Below are 26,716 nucleotides of genomic sequence, written 5' to 3'. Positions count from 1 at the left end.
TTGAGCAGGTCCCAGGGACTTCATTTTTTTTCTCTTCTGGCAGTGCCCCTTATCATACTATATATTGTTTTCTGTTTCTTCCAAAGCAGCTTTCAGTGTGGAAGACAATATTTTAGCTACCTACTGTAGTTCTCCCTTTAAATACATACCTCTAAGTTTTGTCTATGTTGGTTCACAATCTTGGGAGTTCCTGGGCAAAATATGAAACTGGCCACTGTATGTGGAGGGCAAGGAGAGACCAAAGGAAAAGGCAGACCACTCTAGATTGATAGGTGGCAGTTTCAGTAAGGAAGGGAACTTACTAGGCTTTTCTTGGGTGCTGCAGATGAGTAGATCTTTGCACCCACCTGCCAGATTCTTAAAAGTTTACATAGAGACCTTAAGTCAGTCACATACACTGCCCAGTCACATGTACTGTCCAGGTAGTCTCAACAACACATTGCTCTCTCAAAGCTGTGTCTTTGAAAATGGTTCCCACTGTGGGAGCAATGGGCAGAGCTTACATTTCAAGGACAGGGAAGGGAGTGGAGAGCCTCCAATTGCCAGGTCCAGCTTGAGGAACAAACTAGTGTTCACATCCTCTTATTAGCTCCTCCAACAACCCATTTTAGGGATTCCCCTATTAATTACTCAAGGAAGTCAATAGGGGATGACACAAATAAATAAAATAAGCACATACTGGAAGTCAAAGAATCTCGCAAAGTTGCTTGATGAAATTATAAATCTATCATTCATAGTTCCCTTGCAAAGATGATTTTTTCAAGGTGAGAATTTTATGTTAGTGGGATGACTAATCAGTGAGGATTCAGCCACTTTTGGTATTTTAAGCAGAAAGATATTTAATAGAGTGAGTGAAAAGGCTTAGACAACCACTGGGAAGGCAGAGTAGTGAGGGTGCTATGAGCTTTCAAGTTTGTTCTAGAAAATCAGGAGGCTGATGCTGTTCTCTCCTCAGGAATCACTGGCAAACTCCCTCATACTCTCGTAGCTTCCCAGCCACGTGGAGGTGAATACTGTCAGGTGGGAACTTAAAGTAGGACACCTGGAGGCCACTGTAAAGCCTCTTACCTGCTGAAGGCCATGCATCCATTCACCACGGCTTTTGGAAGATAAAGGCAATGGATTCTGCTTCTCTTCTGCTTTCGAAATCTCATACAAAGTTACTGCATTGGCAGAACATCATTCACATTTAGGTCCTAGAAACAGAGATGTCTGGTTCAGATATTTCCCAGGCTCTTAGCCCCTAATATTCAGGGTAGGAAGAAATTCTGGTTGCCAAAACAAACAAGCAATAACCTAGACAAAGTAACCCCAAGTAAATTTCCCCTTCCCTACCTCCAGATGAATGGGAACAGATTCCTAAGAATACCACTTTCTTCTTAAGGGAATTTTGATTAAAAGGTTCTTGTTTCATTAAATATTTGATTTAGTCACAATTCCTTATATCCACTTTTCCTGTTTATCTGACATACATCAAAAAAGATAAGACCATTTTGTGAGGAAATGTGAAAGGGTTAAAGGGCCAAATGGAATTTTCATTCATTCTGGTTCTTGAAGATTTGAAAATGAAGCGAAAATATTGTTCCCTATTTTATACTACTTGAAAACCTAGGTGTAGAGACAAGGTTAAAGCACAGAGAACAAATTGAGAGCAAATATGTTGCATGATGAAAACATGCTTGGCTTTGTAGCTTTTCTTACAAGGAAGAAAACAGTAAAATGTTTGGAATAATGGAAGAATTACTGTCGGAGCCTTAAAGATCAATAGTACTTGGAGTGGTGAGAGGAAAGAAGAGTATTCAAAGTGCATGTATGGATGAAAAAATGATATAAGCAAAGGCTGGAATGAGCATGTGGAAGAATAGTGAGAGGTTTACTAACAACTTAATCTCTTGTCTCTAAATACATTTGTTTAAGTTGAGGGGGAACAGAGTTTGTTTCTCCAAAATATGCCTCTTTGGGATATTGATTTTTTAAAGTTTGTTATTTTTTAGAAACAAAAGACTCAGGAAAAACCTTTGACTTTCCCCATAATTGCCTAAAAGGGATTTTGGTAGAATATTTGTTCCAGAAAGGGGGTATTATCATAGATAACTAGACTTTAGAATGAACTAGTGTGTGACAGAGAGAAACCTAGCAAGGTACAATGAACAGAAGTCCTCTGTGTGTCCCTCTGTTAAAGATGCCCCAGCCAACATTTGTTTACCATCTCCATGTGAATTGCCTTCCTGCCCTTTGAAGTCCAAACCCACAACTTACCCCCATTCCCTTCTCCTTCACTCTAAAAGGACATAAAAGCTTCAACTCCCCACTGTGTCTTCTGGTCTCATATTCTTGTGGCACCCCCCACATATGTATTAAATTTGGACATTTTCTCCTATTAAATTTGTCTTATGTTAATTTGGTTCCAGCCAGAAAAACTTAGGTGAGAGGAAAATTAATTTTTATACCCCGGCAAAATGTTAAGCACTTTATTAGAAGTATAGAGAATAGTTCTCAATCTTAACTATTTGAGACAATTTATAAAATTCCCAAGCCCCATGACCAGAGATTCTGATTTAGTAGGGCCAAGATGGTACCCGGGAGTCTGTATATTTATAATCCTTCATAAGTGATTCTGGCCATGAGTCAGGTTGGAGAATCACTGCCCTATGGGCACATAGTGACCATATTGTTCTGTGATCTGGAGTTATAAATTCCTGCAAGCATCTTCCATACAGTTTGGAGGACAGGACAGGTGTTATATGTTGCTTCCACCTAGGCAACTCAGCAGACTAGCATAGAAGTTGTGTAGAGAAAAGCCTTAGGTCACAAATTATGAGCTTCCACCAGAACTTCTATCCTCTCTGAAGCAAGAAGAAAGAAGTTTCTTCATGCTTCATCGCCTTTGAAGATCAGAGGAAGGCAGGAAAAAGGAAGAAGAAAAGAGGATGACACGGGGGGGGGGGGGAGAGAGAGAGAGGGAGAGAGACCCATTGTCACCATTTCCATTCACCCACTGAAATGAATGCTCAGTACAATGAAATAGAAGAAGAGCTTTGAAAGGAAACTGGAACACTGTCATTATCTCTATATGATATGTTATCTACCTAAAAAATTCAACAATTAATGACTAATTAGAATTTAGAAAATTCAGTAAAATAACCAGGTAAGATAGTAATACAAAGGAAATCTATACCTTTCTGCTATATGAACTACAGCCAGGTGAAAAATATCAAAGTATCTATAATTCCTCTAGAAGAAGGCATACCATCAATTGGGATCATGGTTTTTAAAATATTAACACGTTTATCTTTTGCATTTTTTCCAAATGTGACCTCCTGTCTATGAATCTGTGACATTCATCTAACGTGAAAGAATTTAGATAACTAACTACAACACGGAGGGGTGATGTGGGAGGAGGTAAGCAAAACCGATGGTACGTCTTCTTCTAGAGGGGGTTATATACATAATGCTGAATTCTAGGTTGCCAATTAATTCTCCATAACAACTGGAGACCATCATTTTTATGACATACTTTAAGGGACTTACCCAGAGTTACACAAATTTTATTTTAGCTATGAGTCTGCCCTTTTCTTTCCCTATTGGAAAAGCATATAAAAAAGTAAGTGACAAATAATAGTGACGACTTTGAAAATGGAAAAGCATATGAATTACTAATTTGAGATGACTATTAATTTGCTCTAATATAATTTTTAAAGAACAAGTTTCATAAACTTTGTTACTTTATTAAAAATGAATAACTTTCAACATGCCTTCAGCTTTTGGAGAAACATCTGTGAGTTTTGATACTAGAATTAAGGATGGCTGTTCTACTCAGACACTAGGGAGATACAAAATGCAAATTTGGCTTTGTTACCATTTAAAAAAATCATTCAAATTTTTAAAAATCATATCTATGACTGTTAGCATGTCATTAGAGTCTTGTGGTCTGTCCGGCTCTTTGCCTTCATCTTTCACCTCTCTTAGGAGGTACACTCTGTGCTCCCGTAATACTGTAGTAGTTGGCTGCGTGCATTATGCTGTTTTGCATTTCACAGTCTTTGCTAATGTTCTTCCTCTACCTAAAAAAGTCCTCCCCAAACCTGATTTAACTTGGTTAAATTTTCCTCATTTGAGAAATTTGGCTTGGGTATCACCTGCTGCTTCCTTAACCTTCGCGGTGAGGTTTAATATCCCTGTGCTTTCGTTGAACTTGATTATATTTTTATCATTGTACTGTTCATGGTGTATTGACATTTCTGTTTTCATCAGTAAATAGAAACTGCGCAAGAATAGGAGCCGTGTCATATTAAATATTCATCACTGTATTCCTTGTACTTAGTAAAATGCCTGACATATAATAGAAGCTTAAATTGAACTGAACTGTTGCAAAGTTGAAAAAAATTATTCGAAAGGCCAGATAACTAAATTAGGGAGATTGGGAATACTAAACTCGGAAATTTGAGCTACATGTGATGGAAAGCACTTTCATTTTGTGGCTTTGTACTAGGCACTTAAAAAGTGCTCTATCCATACTTAATTTCTTCAACTATCTTGGGAGGCAGCAATTATTGACATTTTATAGATATAATAAATAACTGATGCTCAGAGCTGATAAGTAGCTTTCTCAGTATCATAAAGCTGGCAAAAATGGAGTGGGGTTTAGAACTAAAATCTGTCTGTCTTTCAAGTCCTTCTGTATCATGCTGAACAATATAAAGGAAGCAGTTGATGTAAATGGTTATTTGATGTAATCACTCACTCACTGATTCCTCATTAGAACACAATACGAGTGAGCTGAGATTATTGCAATTCCATGCCACTTCTTTGGTTACTAGAATCACGCATCTATAAAGAGTGCCTATAGCACACAGCCTACTCCATTAGGTGGGATGCCATTCAAAGTGCAGCCAGCAAATACTTCTGCCAAAGGAAATTTCAGTATAAAAGTGCTGCTGAAGGCTATCGAGCTACCTATTTGTAAGAGCTATCCAAAGTCATTTTTCTTTTCATTCTGTATCATCAGAGGTGGCTAATCCGTTAGTTCCTTATTGTTTTTCTAGTCATTCTTCCTAGAATGGTAAGCTCACACAATGGTTGCCTGGAATGTTCTTAGCCCCCACCTCTGCTGCTCGGCTCTGATTGTGTCTTGGTGATATCAAGAGATAGAGGCTTGGGGTGAGGGGGAAACATATAAAACTGACCTCCTGGCAAATGAGCTAAGTCAAGCAGGGTTTGTTTCAAACAGAGTACCCCCAACTTGTAAAAAACATTCTATAAGCTACAATTAATTTCTCAAATTTGGGTGAGCAAAACTGAGTTAAAGGCCTTTTATGTATTCTTGTATTTTTCCTTTCATACCATTTATTACCCTTCTAATTTTTTAATTAATCTCGTTATTTCCTCCTAGATTATCAACTCTATAAGAACAAAAATCTTGCCCTAGCTGGTTTGGCTCAGTGGTTAGAGTGTCGGCTGGGGGACTGGAGGGTCCTGGGTTTGATCGATCCCTGGCCCTGGTCCGAGCGCATGCAGGAGGCAACCAATTGATGTGTCTCTCTCACATCTCTCTCTCTCTCTCTCTCTCCTCTCTTTCTCCCTTCCACTCTCTCTGAAACACAATGAAAAAATATTCTTGGGTGAGGATTTAAGAAAAAAAGAACAAAAATCTTACCTATCTTTCAGTACTTACTGCCAGCATGTCACATAGTAATGACATGACCAGCATGTCACAACACAGGGTAAGCCCTTAAAATGATCATAATTGAATGAATGACCATACTATAAAAACTTGATATTTTTGATTACTGCAAAATTTCCACTGTGTTAAAACAAAATGAAACAAAATCAATCACATCCTTTAGAACAGAGCTTCTCAAATTTTCATGTTAAAATGCTGAGTCAGCTTTAGTAGATCTGTGGAAGAGCCTGAAACTCTGCATTTCCAACAGGCACCTGGGAGATGAGATGCCATGGTGCCAGCCTTCAGACCACGTTCTGAGTACCAGCTGTTAGACCGCCACAACCACCAACTGCTAATTCATGTTACCACTTGTCCTCCATATTATTTATTTGCTAGCTGACCTAACTGGCCTTCCATCAGGAACTCATTGGTCATCTCTACACATATTGATCTCTGTGGCTGCTCAGCTGGGAGCAGACTACATGGGACTCACTCAGAGAAGCAACTCAATTGCAAGGGACTGCCTTAGAGTATCTGTCCTTGTGACTTTTGATTTAGGGCTCAGATCTGAAATCACATTTATTTTCTTTGTGTCACTCTTTTAATACAAACAGTGCCTCTCTGTCAGCAGATACTCAGATCTAGCTTTTTAACTTTATTGTCTGCTCTTTAAAGGACCTTCCAAAATAAGTCTGTGTGTATGACAGAGTTATTAGAATATTATAATCATGGTTGTTTAACATCATTATTGTGGCCTTGAGGTATGTCCAGTGCTACACAATATAGGCATTTTATGGGTTCCAACTGGGTAAAGGAGCTGTTTTTTAAAAATATAAACTAGTTGAAAGCAGAAAAGTTCTATTCCCAGTCTCCACCCTAACCTAGGGTATTCACTGACCACCTTCTAATTTATTTTTTAAATGTGTTTTTATTGATTTTAGAGACAGAGGAAAGGAAAGGGAGAGAGAGAAACATTGATTGGCTGCCCTCTATACATACCTGACCAGGGATCGAACCCACAGCCTGGCACGTGCCCGGACTGGGAATCGAGCCAGCGACCTTTCGGTGCACAGGATGACGCTCAGCCAACGGAGCCACACCTGCCAGGGTCTAATTTATTTTTAATAGAAGAGAAATAACCTTTCACATCATGAGATTCCAGTCAGGCTTTATTGTTGTTGTTAACTTTAAAAATCATTTAAGAAATGACTTATTCCTTTATCCCCCCTAAGTATTTTCTGAGCCCTGTCAACTCTCTTTCGACAACGTCCTGTTATATTGGCACATTTTTTCCCTTATCTTTTCTACCTTGACTTATGCTTTACTTTCAAAACTTCTACCCCCTTCTTAAGGTATTTTATCTCATACTTAATATTAGGCTACAGATTCATTATCCATTAGCACATTAATCGGGCCTTTTCCCTTTTGTTCTTAGGCTATAATTTCATGGGTTTGAGTGGCAATCCTTTCTTATTTTCTTGTTTAGTGTGATGGGTTTTCTTGCATTCTGTGCAGGGGACAGGATGGACCGAGGTAGCTTCCTCAGTTTTATTGCTTAAGAACTTTCTCCTCCGTTGTTACCACAAAGTATTAAAAATGTGGCCTCTGAGATTTGCCTTCTCGGCACCCTGTGCGTCCAGTAACTGAACTCTCAGGGCTCCTGACTCTTCAATTTGGACCCGATTTCCTGCAGATTGATTCCCTCCCTCACTGTGGTCCCCATCCTTTTGGCAGGGAAGTTAATCTGGGCACTCCTGAGGTGCTCAAGGACTTAGGCAGCCACAGCACCTTCTGCTCCTTCTGGACACTCTGACAGAGTCCACACAGTCCTTTCCGGTTGTGCTGAGGAATGTTTGCAAATAATTCCACTCAGAGTAGAGTCCTTGCTTTTTTAGGGTATTTGTTGGAAGTAAATAAAATGAAGTCTGAGGGCTCTTAATTAAGATCATCAGAATTCCCTGTATCTTCTCTTCACCACATCTGCAAAGCTACTAAATCCATGCAGATTTGGCCCTTCTGCTCCTGTCTGGTTGTGTGGAAGATGTCTGTGCCATCCTTGGTGTGCTGTCACTTTCGAAGAGAGGATCTAAGGAGTAACCAATTGAACAGAATCACCTGGGAAGCTTTTTAAAAATACCGATGCCTACCTCTTGCTTCCAAAATTGAATTAGTCTGAAGCCAGCCTAGGCACCAGCATTTAAAAAAAAATTTTCTAGTATGTATTAGAATGCACCATGGTAGTTTGTACTGAAAGAGTGACACAGCATAACTACTGCTCTAAGTCAGTTCCATCTTTAGTTTTCAGCCAACTGATGGGTCACTTGCCTATCCAGCCCACAAGACAGAATGGGAAAACCAGAAGCGATTCCTTTAATACTGATGCATTTCTTATTCTCATAGAAATGTAAAAATTAAATCTCTTCTCTATTCTTTCTCTTTTGCCATCAGGAAATATTTTGAAAAGTTAAGGACTTTCTCTTTATGAAATGTGGGCAAAAAAGAAAATTCTCTCTTCTAGTCAAAAGTAGGTCTAAACTATTTTTACTAAGTGTTTTGTCCTGCCTTTAATTGTATTCAAAGAATTGTCAGGTTTCTAATTTCTTGGGGCTGAGAAGAGGTTTGCTTAATTCAATATTCCTCTCCAAAAAAGCACAATGAGCCCGGCGTGGCTCAGCAGTTGAGTGTCAACCTAGGATCCAGGAGATCATAGTTCGATTCCCGGTCAGGGCACATGCCCGGGTTGCGGGCTCCATCCCCAGTCAGGGGCCTGCAAGAGGCAGCTGATCAATGACGACTGTCTCAGCACTGATGTTTCTCTCTCTCTCTTCCTCTCTCTGAGATCAAGAAAGATATATTTAAAAAGAAAAAAAAGCACAGTGAAAAGAATTTTACTAAAGGAAGTTGATGCCGATTTTTATATACACAATTTAATTTTCCCCCCTCTACATAAAGAATTAAATTTCCTTGAGGTACAAGATAATATTTATCTTTACTTAAAAATTCATGACATAATGTGATGTAAAAATTTGTTATATAAAACTTTGTATAAAGTGAATGATGAAAATGTCAACATTCATTCAGCAGGTGTACCAATTGTGCAGATAAATAAGTATTTAATATAGATGTTGCTTTAGGGTTGAAATAAATAATTTTTGTTAGATTCAAACTACATGCACTTTTAGAGACAACAAAGGGTATGTGATTAGATTGCTTAGGTTTATAAATAACTTCAAGAAAAACGGTGTGTCATAAAAGTGAATTTAAAAAATTAAGGGAACAATGTTTAAAATTAAAGGCTATACAGGATGGGGCAAAAGTAGGTTTACCATTGTGAGTATGCAAAACAGAGTGTATTCTTATATTATTATTTATTAATTTTTGTATTATTTTCCATACAAACAACAGTAAACTTACTTTTGTCCCACCCTGTATTTAGGAGAATCTGCCTTAAAGTCCAATTCTTCAGTCTTCATTTTCTTGTAAATACTTATTCTTTTGTTTTAATTTGTTATATATATTGATAAATGTATATACATAAACATATGCATACGTACACACATATATCTGGGTTGAAATTAATTTCTAGGCCCAAGGTGGAGCTGCTGTTGCCGGGGTTCCACATCAGCAAACCAAAATTTGGATAAGTTTTGTGTCCCTAGAAAGGCTCTGCTTGACCAGAAATGCAATATATGCAGTCAGCGGCTCCCCAAAGGCCAAACCAGCTATGGGGCTTCCCCCTCCAGACAAAGTGGACTATGTGGCCCCAGCCAATCAGGTATTTTCTATTTTCTCTTCTTTGTTCTTTATTCTATAAAAGCTTTTTGTCTTTCACCCCATATTGCAGTTCTCCCAAAGAAGGTCGTTTGCTTCATAAAGTATAAAATAAAGTTTGTGTCACCTAAATTGTCTTCCTTTAATCATTTATTGAACATATGATGTATGTAACTTATTCATAAAATATGTATTTTTTAAAAAAGATGAACTGTATAAGGAACATAAGTGCATTCTATTTACACATTCTGGTTTCTTCTTTATCTGTTTTTTGGTTGACTCTCACCCGAGGATTTTTTTTCATTGATTTTCAGAGAGAGTGGAAAGGAGGGCGGGGGAGAGAGAGAAACACTGATGTGAGAGAGACACATCGACTGAGTCAGCAGGCTGACGCTCCACCACTGAGCAACACCAGCCAGGGCTAAGTTCTGGTTTCTTATCTTCAAACTACTGCAGTGTGAAAGCTATGTGTTCTTAGATTTAGTCTAATGTCTTCCTATAGTGAGGCAAAATGAAGTCAAGGCTAAATACACCGATCAACTCAGCAAGGGAAAATAAATTTAGAATTTTAAGAAAAGCTTTGTTTGCTTTGAAATATGAAACACCATCCAGGTTTGGCAGAGGGCTTTATTAACCTATTTTATGCCTCATATAAGGACATCTTTTAACTGGCTAAAAACTGCTCTTACAGTATGAACTAGATTATCTCAGGGTGTTGCGTTGGGTGACATGAGTATTGTGTGTATTACACAGGAATGAGAATACATGATTTACACTAACTTTGTATTATTTTGGCAAATCCCGAGTTTAAATACCAGTTTATCAATATGTATAGGTTCTTAATGCACATTTAAAAATAAGTGGCAGAGTCTCTTTTATAGTCTTCCCAGATTCAAAGAAGGCATCTGCATAATTTAGGTTATGATCCAATACAAATAGAAGAGGTGGCACAGGTGTGGAGTGGCTCATTACTTTAAATGGTGGCCCTGCGTTGTGGTAATCAAACAGAAATCTGTCACTCTCCTCCGTCTCTTATTACAAAAGGCACAACAGTGAGCTTCCATGCTAGACCGGCTGTATTTAAGTAAATGTCAGGAGTGATCTTGAATCAAAATTTCAAATAAAACCCTGTATTAGAATTGATCATCTCAGAGGCCATAAATACAAAAGGTCTGACAATGGCCCTGACAAGCAAGAGATTTATCAGAAAACAAGCCAATTGTAGATCACAAGTACAAGTCAGCAGCAGTCCTTTGTTGAGCTGCTTTTTCTGCTGAGAAGAGATAAGATTGATTGGTGCAACTTTAGGCAAACTCCCTAAGGCAACAATAAGAACACAAAAAGTAGTGGTTGGAGGGGAGACAGTGTAAACAGTACAGCTGGGGCGGGTTCACAGGGAGACGGGGGACTATCACTGAGAAACTCCAGCAGATGGGAAGCCAAAGATATCTTGTCACTTACCACATTGACTGTGATCATCTCTTTGCCTTGCTTACCATAATTAGAAGTGCAAAGGGACTATTTTTTTTTTCTTCTGGGAAAGAGTGCTTGGTTTTCTAATATAGGAAAAAAAAAATGACTATAGTTATTTCATTAACATTCCAAATATTTTACTTCTAGTTTTTTTTATGTGAGAATCTTCAAAGTGGTTACATTAGTAAACAAATCACACCTCCTAAAACAGTTTTAAAAAACATTTTAAATCGATTTAAAGGAAGCAGAATGCTATATTGCGGTTTTCTGCTTGGTAAGAGCAAATGCTTGAGAACTGGGGAACATTTAGAAAATACTTTTAAAATATTATTTTTTAGGACTAATAATTTTAGAACATACACCTTATTTTTGTTATTCAAATTATAGAACGAAACAGGACAGAATTTGTGTGCAGCTAGAGGTCTTTGCTTGATTGGATTTTCCCCTCTGGGGGAGGAATAATCTATGCATTCTAAAACTGCAATTCCACGAAGCAAGATGATAACCAAGGTACATAAATTAAATCAATATTTTAATTTTCAAATACACTACAAATGTCTAGGAAATATATGTTTAGGGAAATTATTTTCCAGACATATTTGTGAGGCGGTCTCGAAGATTTATATCAGTGTTGTTATATAAATTGTTACATGGAGAATTGATGGTTGAAAGTAGCCCAGACATGTCTTTCCATTACATATACTAGAAAAATATCAATTTTACAAGTATCTTTACTTATGTTACTTAATGAAAACACTGACAAGTAGTATAACATTGTATTGCACATAATTGAAGGCAGAGGAGAGAGAGAACCAGAAAGACCCACAGAAATAAAAACATTAAGGATTCTACAAAGATAAGAAGTGAATCAAAGTAGCTTCTAAAAGTGGAGGAAGAGAAATGGCAGCTGAGATGGGATTTTTTTTTACCTTATAGGGTGGAGTATTTGTTTTTCATGATAAATATGTGGGTTAAATATTTTGGGGGAAAAGAAAGGTACAGAATATGTCAGCGTTTTTTGGAAGTCAGAACTCAAACTCTCTGTGTCAGAAAGGAAGCTCCAAGCAGGTTCGTGGTTGTCTAAAGAACCAGGTAAGTTGTGTGACTTGTTCACCTGGGACATGTGCTGGTTACAGTATTGTCTGAAAGCCTAATTGAGTATACTTTCAGGGCTTAAGAGAAAGAATGAGGGGCAATAAAGGTTGTGGGAAGGGCATGTCTTTTAAAAGTGGCCTCAAAATCTTAGCTGATTCCATTTAAATAACTTTGGTTGGGTAAATTTTTAAATAAAGAACCTATTTATTTTAGGGCTATCAATGTGAGAGCTTAAATAAGACTAAATTCCATTAAAATATTTTCTGGAAGCTAAATCAACATCATTTACAGCAGATTTGCTCTGTGATATATTCAAACACAAGGCTTCTGCCAAGTGTTTTTGCTACCATATGTACACCTATTAATTAACTCCTTGTAAATGTCTTCAGTATTCCCTTGGGTTTGCTGAAGTTTGCTGTTGAAGCATCACTTTGGCCACAAATCCTATTTCTGGCCATTTTAAATATGGAGGTGTTAGAGGGCCCGATAAATAGCACCCCTCTCTCTCCTCCAAGTTTGTAACCATCTGAGAGATAGATATGGAAATTAGGCAAGTAAGGATCAATATATCAATTTAAATACTGATGATGCTGATACTAAAGGACATGGCTTATTGCGAGAGCCAAATGGGGCTTGCTAATACTTCTCCCTGAGTTAGAAAACCTCACTCACTCACTCACTCACAGGGAATGCTGGGCAAGAGCGGTCTTTCCTCTCTTTGAATGAGCATGGAGAACAGAATATATACTGCTGTAGCCAGGTGGACCTCAAGAGAGAGAGGAAAGGTATCAACTAAGTGCTCTTAGCCTCTTCTTCAATCATAAGTCACTCTGATTGAAGTGAAAGGGAAAGGGTGTGTGAGGCCAAGAGTATCATTCTAACAGAATATTTAGTACCAGTGATTTAGGGAAATTCATTCCACCTCTCTATTTCTCATTCATCAATTCATTAGTTCATTTAACTGTATTTTCTCATTGTCTAAAGAGTGTGCTTAACCCTGGAAATACAGAGAAGAATAAAATAGAGTTTTTCTTGGCTTAAGAAGTTCACTGTTAAGGTAGAGAAATATAGTAGTGAGATGTTAAATTGCTATAATGCAAGCAAATCGTTTCTAAAAGTAAATGCTACCAGTACTGCTTCTGTGAGTGTAAAGGCATTTAAGAAAGACGGAGGAGACAACTGAGCTTGCTCTTAGATGAGGAGCGTTTCCTACGTGAGGAAACTGAAGAGAAGAAGTCTAGGCAGAGGGGAGAGAGGATGTAAAAACTTGGTATTGTCCAATAATAGTGATCAGAAATAAAAATTCGAGCTTAACTAAAGCTTACTTGGGACCTGGTGTACTAGTCTGTGCACAAGACTGGGTGGCTTAAATAACAGAATTAATTTTCTCACAGTCCTACAGGATAAAAGTAACAGATGAAGGGGCCCGCCGACCTGGTTCCCGGGACAGCTCTTTCCCGGCTGGCTGAGGATGGCTGCCTTCTCACTGTGTCCCCACATGGCATGGGAGGGGGTTCTCTCTTTTAGGAGTATTGCTATTATTGTTAGGCCACCAATCCTATCGCCATGGGGCCTCACCCGTATAACCACATTCAACCTTAACTATCTGCTAAAGGCCCTATCTCCAAATACCAGTCACACTGGAGGTTAGGATTTCATGAATTAGTGGGGGAGGGGTGGTGGGTGGGTGGGGTGGTGGGTGGGTGGGGGGGCACAATTCAGCTCATGGCACCTGGAGTAGAAAAGCAATAGACACTATAACTCAGAGAAAACTAGGGCCAGATTGTGAAAGGCTCAGATTTCATTTTTATTTAGCTAGAACTGCCAATTAGATAGATTTGGCAGAGCTGAGAGGTGGGGGAAAGTCTGAAGGAAAGCGAAGAGGGTGGCGAAGGGAGATTAAGGAGCTGGGAAGGAGGCAGAGGGGGTGGGACGGGTGGGCTGTGGTGGTTTGTGAGGGGGACGCTGAGGATGGCCGCAGGCTATGCGTTTGGGGAGGAGGCGGCATCGGCGGTGCTGCTTTCAGGTGAAGTAGCAGGTGCCAGAGGGGCACAGTCACGACTGCGACGGCGAGGGAGAGAGCTGAGCGGGTCTGGGCATGACGACTCCCAGCTATCTTTGGAATTTAACTGAGCAGGATATGAAAATGCGTCTCTGAGAATCCCAAGAGAAGAGAGCCAAAGACAGAACTCTAGGGAACACTTAAAGTATTTTTAAAAAGAAGATGATAAAGAAGAAATAGGAGAAAGGAGGCGGAGGTTGAGAGGACCTAAGGAGACCAATGTGCAGGCCCTGACAGGCGGGGAGACCCAGAGGGGCCGTAGCGTGAAGCTCCAGGGAGAGCAGTTTCAGGAATGTCATCCTCTCAAAGGCCCCTGAGGTGTTCCATGAAACAGAGAGAAAACTGGCCATCGCCTTCTCCAGCTGGGGATGTTGTAACCTTCACAGAGAGAGGTTCCAGCAGAAAGGTGGAGGCAGAACACTCACGCAGGTGGGGCCCGGTGCACCTCCCTCACCACTGTGTCCCCACTACCAGGCATGCCGCCCCCCAGTGTGGACACACAGTAAGCGTTTCCGAGGGTGAAGTTAAATTAGAAACACAGGAACGGTTTAGAAGGAAAAAAGGAGACGGTGAGTGTGTAAGACCTAAAGTTGGAATAAAAAGAGAAGACAGATTCATACTTAGAAAAGAAGGAAGAATCAAAGAAAGGGGAGTTTTTTTATTTTAGACAGGGATAAGAGCACCTTAGTTACATTTAGAGATGATGATGAGAAACCACTGACAATGGAGAAGAAACAGAATTAACAGGACCTTCATCTAGCTGTTCCAGCAGAAGATCAAGATTTGCATAGAAAAGTAAAAGTGACTTAGGGATTACTACTCTCTCACAATCACCAGAACAAAACTAATCGTTAAAATTTATTAATGCTTAATTAGCGTTTTACATATTAAAAGCATATATAATATTAATAGATGCCATCTTAAAAATGTAATACTATTACACTATTTCTGTTCTGCTGATTAAAAAAACAAACTAAGGCAGAGAGAAGTTAGGCAACCTGTCCAAGCAGAGCATGAAAACTAAGAAGCAAAACAGGGTTTGAACCCTGTGAGGCTACCACGCCCATGCCACTGCTCCCTTAGAGTACTAAGTCAAGTGCAATGTCTGTGACAGCCTGCAAGTCGACAGGCAGGTGCAGGACGTGTGGCTTCCCTGGGAGGCGCCCCTGCAGACAGTAGAGTTTATTCCATGGGGAACACAAAACAGATCTATTACAATGCTAATCATTATTATCACTCCCTCACAGATGTATTTTTTTCTAACAAGTAATTTTTAAAAATTTATTTAGCAATTACAGTTGACATACAATAAATATTATGTGGTTTCAGGTGTACCGCATAGTAATTAGATGTTTATGTACCTTAAGAACTGGCCACCCTGATAAGTCTAGTACCCATCTAATACCATACACAGTTATTACAATATTATTGACTATATTCCCCATACTGTATTTAAATTCCCACGACTATTTTTAACTGGCAATTTGTACTTCTTAATCCCTTTCACCTTTTTTTACCCATCTCCTCAACCCCCCGCCCATCTAGTGACCATCAATTTGTTCTGTCAGATATAGTTTTAAAAGAACATTTGTACCTACCAACGTAAATACCTTTGAACAGTCTAATAATACAGAAAACACAGATCATGCTTTTATACCTCACAAGTATAAATTTTGTTCATAACATCAGCTGAGTAGGTGAACTTCAGTAGATTTCAAACCATAAGTTTATTAACTAAAATTTTATCCTAATAATAGAAAAAAATGACAAAATCTTAAAAAAAGGCTAATGCTCCTAGATTTATGACAAATGTATTTTTAGTATATAAAGTTGAACAATGAGGCATAAAGTTTGGTTGAAATGCTTGTAACATCAGACCAACCTATTGTATTTATATTGCTTCTATAATTTGTAAATATGGCTTTCCACAAAATGGAAAGAGTTGAAAAAACATATTTTTTTTTATTTAATGAAAGTCATCAGTTCCTAGTCAGTTTTGTTACAGCGATGTGTTAAAATATAAAACACTATAATATCGACCGCTAATGTCAGCTGAGAACCATATTCCCTGGTGTATATTCTCTTCCTGTGCTACCTTACTAATTTATTCAACAATTATTTATTAAATATCTACTACCTTGTACCATGAGCTTTATTCTGTTTGGGGTGGTCAGGGGCCTGGTGAGTTGAAAAAAAATTGCGCCATAAATTGGTTTTTGCTTTTTTAAAAAACACATTTAGATTATCAAGGGAGCAAAAGTATAATTATCTGTTCTAAGTATAAGACCTTCCAACAAGGACTTAATGTTTTACATCTACAGGTCTCGGAGAGTAACAATTGTGTATAAAAATAGCTGAGCCTTCTCTTTGGTAGACAAGATCCTCCATTTTCTTATGGAAAGGACTGATAATCATAATCATAGCTGTAGTTATAATAAAAAAGAAATTTAGAGTTTAAACTACATTTGCAATGGCAGCGATAATCACCGAGAATCATGATATTGGCTAAAGACAAAATATAATTTTAATATTAACAGCCTTAGGCCCGGCCGGGCGTGGCTCAGCGGTTGAGCATCGACCTAGGATCCAGGAGATCTGGGTTCGATTCCGGGTCAGGGCACATGCCGGGGTTGCGGGCTCGGTCCCCAGTCGGGGGTGTGCAGGAGGCAGCCGATCAAGGACTCTCATCATTGATGTTTCTCTCTCTCTCTCTCCCTCTCCTTTCCTCTCTCTGAAATCAATAAAAATATATATTAAAAATATATATATATTAACAGCCTTAGAATAATGCAGTCAATGTAACTTCATGTTTTTAATGAGCTACAATGAAATAATAATATATTTTATTATTGGTTCCAAAATTTTAACCTGATATCACTTGCGCTCTCATTTTATAATATAATGTTAAGAATAGTAACTGCAGTTATGTCTCCCTGTCTTAGTTCTATTAAAATTCATGACCCAATAGTAACATGTTCAAAGTTAAAAATTTTAAATTAATATTTGCTCAATTTATCAAATTTTACAATTTAGTTGTTAGTTTAAAATTAAAAAAACACCCAACAACTTCGGGAAGCCTTAGCAATCATTCAGTCTGAAAGCTGTATTATATAAATGAAGAAACTGCTCCTGGTAAGCTTTATATACCTGGACACCTAAGTACTTCATGATATGACTTTTCTTTGACCTTTCAGTACTATTGTATAGGAAGGAACTACAAACACTCAATTTTAATAATTTTTCAAAGGACTAAGAATCAGATGTTATAATGGGAAGAATGCAAGATTTGAGCTCAGCAATCCTGGATTTAGGGTGGCCGGAATCGAACCTGGGACCCTTCAGTCCTCAGGCTGACGCTCTAACCACTGAGCCAAACCAACTAGGGCACCAAAACTTACTTTTAATTAAATTGTCTTAGCTGTTCTTGACCCTTATCTACACTATATACATTTTAAAATCACTTCCTCAGATTCTACAAAAAGTTCTATTGAGATTTTGTTTTAAATCGTATGAAGCTTATAGACAAATTAGAAATGATTGATATTTTTATGACATTTCATGTGAAGATATATTATGCACTTCAGTGATATTTAAATTTTTAAAATAAAGCTCTTGAAGGTATCTTGTTAGGTTTTTTCCTTAGTACTTTTTTGTTGTTGATTTATTGATGATAGCCATTCTGACAGGTGTGAGGTGGTACCTCATTGTGGTTTTAATTTGTATTTGCAACCCTACAAAATAGCAAAGTTTATATAAGAAAAATCCAGTAGTGAAAACACAGATTTCCTGACTCCATATCCATTTCCTTTTTAGAACACAATACTCTTTACCACATCTTAAGCTTTTATGAGGGTATAATTAAGTTTAAAGTACTGAGAAGTAGGTAAAGATGAAGCAGAGGGCATTTTAATTCAACTGGTGTCAATTTGAGGTTACTGATGACAGCAGAAAAATTAAAAAGTGCTTCCTTTAGACTCTGTGTCCACAGGCCTCCAAAAAGCCAAAGGGAGAAACTTTGTTAAGTGTTTCTTTACTCTGTGACTCCGCTATGTGGTTTAACTTAGGAGAGCTGTTTTACTCAAAATTTTTTTTTTTTTAAAAAAGGATGGCAGTTCAATGGACTGCCAACATCCTTCCTTACTGAGCCAGCCTGTAGTTCTGAGAGGTATTTCAATATGTAATTTGACATAGATCTCACCTTAGAAAGACAGAATAAACTTTTGTGTTATCGATTCAGTGACTCATTCAATAAACATGGATTCGGTGCTGTGGTCCGGACACCCTAGGAGGTGCTTAGGATGCACAGATGAAAGTGACACGCCGCCATCCTCAAAGGGCCTGCAGGACAGCCCAGGGGCCGCGGGGGCACACGCGCAGGGCCCAGCGGGCACTACCAGGCCTGAGCGAGCCCTTGCACGCGGCTGCTCAGCAGCTGTGAGCCACTTGATTTCTGGGACACGCGGCTGCGGGTGAGACGGGATAGAGAGGGAAGGACTGCATAGGCAAAGCATGCAGTGCTCTGGTTTGTTTAAGAAAGTGACAGTAGTTTTAAAATGAAATATAGGATGAGAGGGCTTTGGGGGAGGGTAAAGCTAAAAAGACCAGCCAGGTCACGGGTGCTCTGTCCTCTCCTGTATGCTATTCCAGGCACGTGGACGCTGTGGGCCGAAGAGAGAAACTGAAGGAGGGAACTTGGGTCAGAGGAAGTTCTCGCTCACTGCAATTAGGACAACAGCCTCAGGAATGGGAGGCGTGGAGATGACACACTGGCAGCACTGAAAGTAAGAAGTACTGTGATGTAAACAGTAAAATAAACAGTAGCTGTAGAAATAGAGAAACACGGATGGGTTGGAGAGGCACTCAGGTGGGATCAAGAGGACGATGGGACAGTTTGCATGTGGAGATAGGGATGCAGGGGCTTAGGGACGGCTGTAAATCAGAAAATTCCTCTCTGGTTTGGGAAACTAAGTATATTGCAGCAGTCGTAGCTCCAGTCATACATATTACTGCTCACCCACCTGGGTAGATTGACTTTTATGGGATCAGTATTAGTTCCATTACTTACCAAGTGAAATGTAAGTTGAAGGTAGGTCTTGTCTTGAGATGTTTATTGTAATATATTTTAAGACTAGAAATTTTAGAATTTCCACTAGATAGCGGTTTCTCAGAACATCTATGAGTAACAATAAAGTACTGTAGTAATTAGGTTTTAGCTGTTGTGATCTAAGGCATAGATCAATATCAATAGCTTGTCACATTTCAATAAACTCTTTTTAAACATTTGTATTTAACTTTGTCATGTAGATGTAGATTACTCATCTTGAGTTCTGGGGATTTTTCAGGTCTGAATGAAAAAACTGAACTGATTCAGAATTGCCTGGAGCAACATGTAATTGTTTTTATGTCTTGTTTCCTATAAAAAAATTCAGTAGGCAGCTTAAAAAAAAAGACTTTTATGTTTACTTGTCAAGCTGAGAAAAGTGAACACGTTAGAGTTACAAGTCAACTGGATTTTTATGCAGAATTTCTTGTATGTATAGCCAATGAAAAAAATTACATTATGTATAAATAACCAAGGGGACTCAAACAGTAAGCTGCTATGAAAAAAAGTTTCAAAAATAAAGTTGTACAAAACATTTGACAATCATTTTAATATACCACTAGGTATTTGGAAATAATTATACATGAATTAAAATTAGAAAAATAATTCTAAAACAGTACAATTTAAAGTGTGTCCTTACGTTGAAACATTATTATTTGTTGTTTCCAAAGATATGTATTATTTCTATTGCCTAGAGAAAGGTTACTATAAATGGTGAGATGACTAATAGACATTTCTCTATTTAACTACTATATACTTCAATGAATCTGCTAAGAAGAAATTGAAAAATCTATTTTGAATTTCTTATTTTATATGTATTTTTGTCAATGATATAATCAGGTTATTTAGGTCTTTTTGTTTTTGTTTTGAGTTTTTATTTTCTTGTGGTTTGATTAATAAGAAAAATTTAGTGTTAAATTATCTTTCAAAATATTTGTGCTATTACACTTGGGAAACTTTGAAGGAGTTATATCTTTCTTATAATAGGTCTAAACCATAAGACCTTACTAGATTATGGATAGAAATCATTTGTATACTATAAATAGATTTGGATTTCTTAATTTTTTAGTCTTAAATTTGCATAGCCTTTGAAGAAGAGGACCAATGACATACTTTTATGAGCTAGATTATAATTGTACCAGTTGTACATAACTTTCTGACTCACTGCTATGTTTTCACTGTTGCCCAGCTTTAAAATTAGTAATGCAGTTAGAACACAATTTGTAAGGATCATAGTTGAACATATTGAACCTTGTGAATAATTTACTTTAAACTTTAAAAAATCAGAGTGGATTTAGTTTTCCCCCCTAATATCAAAAGGATGTTATAATTAATATTTTCAGAATTATATATTACAAAGAGGCTATGTACATTGGAGAGGAACAAAAAGGTTAAGAAAGCTGAACCGTTGGCAATTATTTCCATGTTTTATAAATTATGCAGTATTTTTACAAAACCTACTATTGAGACACTTCATAATTCATTATTAGAAAATTTATTAGCATCATCCAGTTAAAAGAAATGGGAGTAATCCATATTTGAATCTTGGTACAAGATATTTTAATTATAATGGTGAAAAAACAGCAATGGAAGGGCAAGACTTTTGAAACAGGAAATCTAGTGCTCTTCTAAGACATGTACTTTTAAAAACATTTTTATCTTTATTGTTGAAAGTATTACAGATGTCCCCCTTTCCCCCCCATTGACCCCCTCTACCCCCAGGCCTTCCCCATACCAATGTCTGTAAGATGTGCACTTTTAAAGATCTACATTTGCAACAGCAGAGATGGACCTGGAAGGTACTAGGCTAAGTGAAACAAGCCAGTCAGAGAAAGACAAGTATCAGAATGATCTCCTTATATGTGGAATCTAATGAACAAAATAAAATGATGAACAAAATGGAAGCAGAAGAGTGAATACATGGAACAGACTGGACTGTGTCCAAGGGGGGCGGGGGGGGGGTGTGACTCGATAAAGACAGTGAAGGAAATAGCTAAAGGACATATGTGCATACCCCCTGGACACAGACATTAATTTGGTAAAGGCCAAGGAAGGGGTAGGTGGGGAAGGGGGGAGGTGGGAAAAAGGAGGGGGAAGGGGGACTCCTGCAATGATGTCAACATTAAAACAATATTTTAATAAAAATAAAGATCCTCAGTGTGTGTTGATCATTCTTGTTCATTTAAAATCCACAGTATGCTTTTAGCAATGAATTTAAAAATATTTTTATAGCAAACTTCCAAGTTTCTACTGCTTCTACTTTACAATCTCCTTCCCTACTCTTTGCCAATTGCTTTGTACCAGAAAGAAACCCATATGTTATAAGACTATTCATCTGTCCCTATTAGTATTTTACCAGAGCACCACATTTATTATCTGTGCTAGTGAAATTGTGAAACCTTTTTGCTGTGATGTTAACTAAACTGCTCCTAATTATAAGGTTTAACATTTTCATGCTTTGGATATATCATTTGGTGAATATAAAGCTCTCTTTTTAAATTTTGATTTTCATACTATTTGATATGGTACAAATATATAATTAGAGATATGGTCTTTCCCTTCGTGTTTTCACATCCCACATCTCCTGAATTCTTACTTTACACCTTTTACATCTTTACATGTTAAAATACCTATCTGTTTCTAGAAGTACAAATGTGTGCGTATGTGTGTGTGTGTGTGCACAGGGTGGGGCAAAAGTGGGATAACAGTTGTATATGAAACACAGATTTCATTCTTGTATTTATTAACTATTGTATTATTTAATATGCCTGTATATAAAATATATGTTTTCACAGTGAAATGAACCTTTTTCTCCTTTTTGGAGGCAAATGTAGTTTCCTATGTGGGTACACTAATGCAAATTTCAGCAGGTTTTCAGAGTTGCTGGGCTGATGAAAAAGTCACAAAATATATTAGTAGGGGAAGAGGAAAGGTGTTTTTTTACTCTCTGCTTGACAAGTGACAGAATAAAAGAATCCTTGAGAAATGTGTCAGAATTTTTCCCCCTTGTGGAAGAAAAGAGTCTGAAGCTAAAAAGAGAGGCAGGCTTTGTGAGTTTTACTTGCAAACCGTGCCAGACTACGTAAGCTTTTTGTTCATTCTTAACACATCGAACATCTTGAAGTATCTAAGAATATTGAGGGAGAAACAGTGTGATCTAAGGTAGAGTACCATTCTAATTATCAGTTCTGAAGTCGAACTTTAGCATTTTCTGGAAGCTTAATAAGTAGTTCAAACTTTGAAATACTTCCAGCATTTTTAAAAACTCAAAGGATATATACATGTGAAAATTGGATCAATTAGTTGGACTCCATGGGTCCTGTCTTACAGGTTCACATTCTGTGGCAATGCTGCTTATGTATTTGACTCAAACATTCATCAGTTTAGCCTTCTGAAGCAATTCAAGCTGGCCCTGCATTGCCTCTTCTGATTCTCAGTAGGAGATGTATTATTATAGACCGAGCAACTTCTTCACAAATGTTGTTAGCTATCTCACTCTCTCACTAAATGTCCTAAAACTTAAAAACACATTTCATTGCATAAAATTTACCACTCATGTACTCCGGCTCAACACAACCTCAGTGTCCTACTCAAAATACATGATCAATAAGTATTTGGGTCATGATGACAAATACTGAACATGGGAACACTAATGGTGATGAGTTCTGACAAAGAATGAGAATGTTAAATAGATTCAAGTGAATGGATAATTTATAATAAACTCTAAGGGTTGCACATTCACAGTTATAAAAAAAAAAATAGCTCCACATTTAAAAAACCAATTAGCCTAACTTTCATTTTGAACACCCGCTTCACGACAGTGGGAAAAGTTGATTTTGGCCAATTTCGCGGTCCTCTACCTAAGATAGATATCAAAATTTGGGGAATAAAATGATAGTCGTTTAACAAAATTCCATAAGATTAGAAGAACGAAAAGCAGATGTTGCCTGTCTTACAAAGATCTAGTGAGATGTCAGTTGTCCCATTCGAACCTTGATCTTTGATTCCTGAATATCATGCTGAGTTGTCTCCTGAGCTTATCTGCCTGGTCTCTTTAAGTCTTGGAGGCATCTTTGCTTTTTTCTGGGCTTTACCTGGGGACACAAGAATCATTCCCCCATTTTCATATGTTATTAGTGAAATAGGCAGAGTCTACTTAGATGCATTGCCCAGTCACACCCCCCGTGAGGACTCTTTCCAGGGAAGATACACTGGCTTTCTTTGATCTTGGGTCTCACACAATAATCCACAGTGACACTGTCTTCCTGGGGAGGCAGGCTTCAGAAACTCTTTATCCAGGACCCATATCCATCTATATTGTCATTAATCCCCCCTTTTGTTTCTCTTTTCCTCCATGGCTCACTTCACCCCTTGCCTGCAGAATATCATAAAATATTTATGCGCCCCCTCATTCAAATATATTGCCTTTGCTTTATTACTCCTCTAAGGAATTTGTTATTTTAAAGACAAAACTCAGAAAAATATTAATACTCTTGTTTTCCCTGACTTGTGTTCTTCACACCCTTCCTTTGAGGAGATAAGCAGAAAATAACTTAGCAGCTTTAATAGGGGGCTGGCAGTGAATTTGGAGGGTAAGAAATGTAAATGGCAGGGATTAATACTTAGAAATATATTGCTGCATGATTGGAGAAACTGAGCATTTTGGTACACTGATGTCATAGGAAGAAAATACCTGAACTTCTATTTCACTGTGAAAGATGGATTATTGAATACGTTTCTTATCAATAGGCTTTATGGATCATATGTATTTATGTTCACAATACTAGAATAATAAAAATCTTTTATTGTAATCAGAATCTCTTCCAAGGTAAATCTAGAATTCTTTTTAATACAATAAATTACATTCTGCTCATATAGGGAGTATATAATATATTTAGTCTCATCTGTTCCCATCATAAATTCAAATGAATGATTAGAGATATTTTTTAAAAAACAAACTAAAATGTCTTAGGAAAAAAATTGGTTCTGCTTAATTTTTATATTAGCCTATATTTTCCTACCTACCTTAGAATGATAAAAAAGATCACATGTAACACATTACAAGGGTCAGCAAACTTGCTCCGTAGGTTATAGTATCCCAGTAGCCTTGGGAATGAGAGGCCTGCGGTCCCTGGGGCTTTGGTGCTCCTCTTTGATCAGTGTCTCTTTAGACACAAAAGGCTTTCAAGAGCTCCTCTGGAAACAATCCCCAAAGACAGCCCTTTCAAAATGAACCTTCTCTTCTATCCTAGGGTTAACCTTTAAATGAATAGGTACTGGGGTGCACTGTAAAGAAAACTGGGGCTTTATGTCGAAGTCCTGGTCCCAGTGAAATGAACAGATGAAACCGATGAAGATTGGGGTACTGGTAACAGTATTTTGTTATTAGGAGAGCGCTAAATGGCTTAGAAAGCCTGGCTGTAAGTTCACACTGCTACTCCGTTCATGTCACTGTGAAAGATTCTGAAAGTTACGTGTATAACCAGCCTTGGATGTCCAAATATATTTTTACATAAGCAGATAGTAACTTGGGATGAATTACAGGGTCCCTTTGGCCAGGAGCCAGCACTGGCTCTTCGCGCCCATGGCCGGCAGGGGGCAGCAGACCACAAAGACAACCTTTGCCACACACAAAGGAAATCGAGTTTGCTCCTCGATCGAATTCTTGCAGGAGTTCTGGAAATAACTGGTGCAAGGGCACGTGGAAGCCTGAGGGGAAAATGGCAGGAGGAGTAGAACATGAAGGCCCTGAATGTTAAGCTAATACTCTGTAGCTTTATTAGAAGTCTTTGGATGTTTATAAGTTGGTGCATGACGTGATTATTTGTGAATTGTGTATAATAAGATTTGCATTTTAGAACAATTATTTTGAAAACAGAATGAAAGCTTCCCTACTCTGAAGGAGTAAAAGTAGCAAGTATTTCATGTTTATCTTTTCTAGGTCTTGTGCTCGGTGTTTTACCTGCTTAATTGCTTTAATAATTATTATCCTAGGAGGAGGAAAATTAAATCACCCACAGTCATGCAAAAAGGAAGTGACACCTGCTTTTTTTCCCCCTCTATGATAATGTCTCTTGCTGAAAGCTGGAGGACTAATTAGAAGGATAATTCAGTCATCCAAATGAGAATCCACGAAGTCCCGAACTTAAAGTACAGATTGTTAAAAGATAAAATTAACTGAACTTGCTACATAATTGAATGTAGAATTACCCCAAGGTTTATGAACGGGGAAAATGGGTAGATACCACTGCTAGTATCTGAGATAAGAGTTGTGAATTATGAACAAACATTTTAGTGTGTGCCTCTGTGTGTGTGTGTGTGTGTGTGTGTGTGTGTGATGGGGTATTTTGATTACTATGGGTCATCTAAGTGGAGATATGCAGTGGAATGTTGATAAAGTGGACCCAGAGGCCAGGAGATTATCTGGGGCTGGAGAGAGTGACTGTGATTAATAAATATATTAAGTGACAGTTTGAAGAAAATATCATGCCTGCAGTTGTCGAAGAAGTGAGTGGAGAGAGATGAAACATGCTGGACAAAACCTTTTAAGGTAGAGATTCTTTCCTGTGTATAAGAATCTCACTTAAGTAGCCCGGCAAACACAGATTTCCATATTCTACGTTGAGGAATTCCGATTCGCACCCAGGGGATTCTCATGCAAGTGGACAGCACTTTGGGAAACACTTATGCAGGGAATGAACCATTGGAGTCTGTGAAAGAAAGGTGACTAAAACAGTAGGAAAAGCGAGAGGGAAGGGTCAGTCTCAGAGGCCAAGAGAGGGGAGGCTTTAGAGAAATAAGGCATCATCATCACTGTTGAAAATTTCAGAGCCCTTTAAACTTTGGGGACTGAGGGATAACTTATTGCTATTGGATGCTGCAGGCTGTTGGCCAGTGTTCTACATTGGGGCACACACAGCCCCATTTTCTTCCAGCGCTCCCTGCCACCCCCCCACCCCCGTTCTCTTAATCCAAAAAATACACCAGTATTTTGATTGGGCAATGCTGCTGCCTTCATTCTCTGTTTCTGGGCACTAACTTCCACCTGAGAAAAACAATTTACTTTGGGCAAAATTCAGATGGAACGTTGTCCAATAAATAAATAAAGGAGGACTCACCATTTACAGTCCACCACTGGGTTTCATCTCTGCAACGTAGGGGCACTTTCTTCAGAAGTAGAATGCAGCAGGAATATTGAAAACAGCCTAAGTTTCGGGCATCAGTGTATTCTCAAATCAAATGTACTACTTGAATTCAGAGCTTACTTCATCCTCAAAGTATTTGTTTTGGCTTTGAGTGTGAGGGTGCAGTGTTTTTCTGCATGAAATCATTCACCAATCCGCCCCCTCCCCACTACCAGCCTTGTGGAAATCACCCAGAGGAATCAGAACCGCTGAAGTAGTCAGCAAGCAAACAGTAAATGCTATTCATAAATCTCTAAGTCAGGCCTGAAGCAAACTCACACAGAACACCAAAAAATGAATTTTATTTTAAATCGAAACAGGGATTAGGAGATATAGCTTGGGATTTGGGGATGATTAAGTGTAGG

General features: G+C 38.1%; 1 long non-coding RNA gene across 1 annotated transcript in view; it reads right to left on the bottom strand.

The window, feature by feature from the left end:
* The window catches only part of LOC308556521, a 30,759-nt gene extending 4,384 nt beyond the window's left edge, over positions 1–26,375 (bottom strand). The window contains exons 1-2 of the long non-coding RNA XR_013998715.1: positions 26,286–26,375; positions 1,069–1,196 (exon numbers count right to left, since the gene is read on the bottom strand). This is a non-coding gene — a long non-coding RNA (uncharacterized lncRNA). The remainder of the gene's footprint in view (positions 1–1,068; positions 1,197–26,285) is intronic.
* Between the last annotated feature and the right edge of the window lie 341 nt (positions 26,376–26,716).

Source organism: Miniopterus schreibersii, assembly GCF_964146895.1.
Source record: "Miniopterus schreibersii genome assembly, chromosome: 4".
Classification (NCBI taxonomy): domain Eukaryota; kingdom Metazoa; phylum Chordata; class Mammalia; order Chiroptera; family Miniopteridae; genus Miniopterus; species Miniopterus schreibersii.
This window is presented reverse-complemented; position numbering and strand designations above follow the sequence as displayed.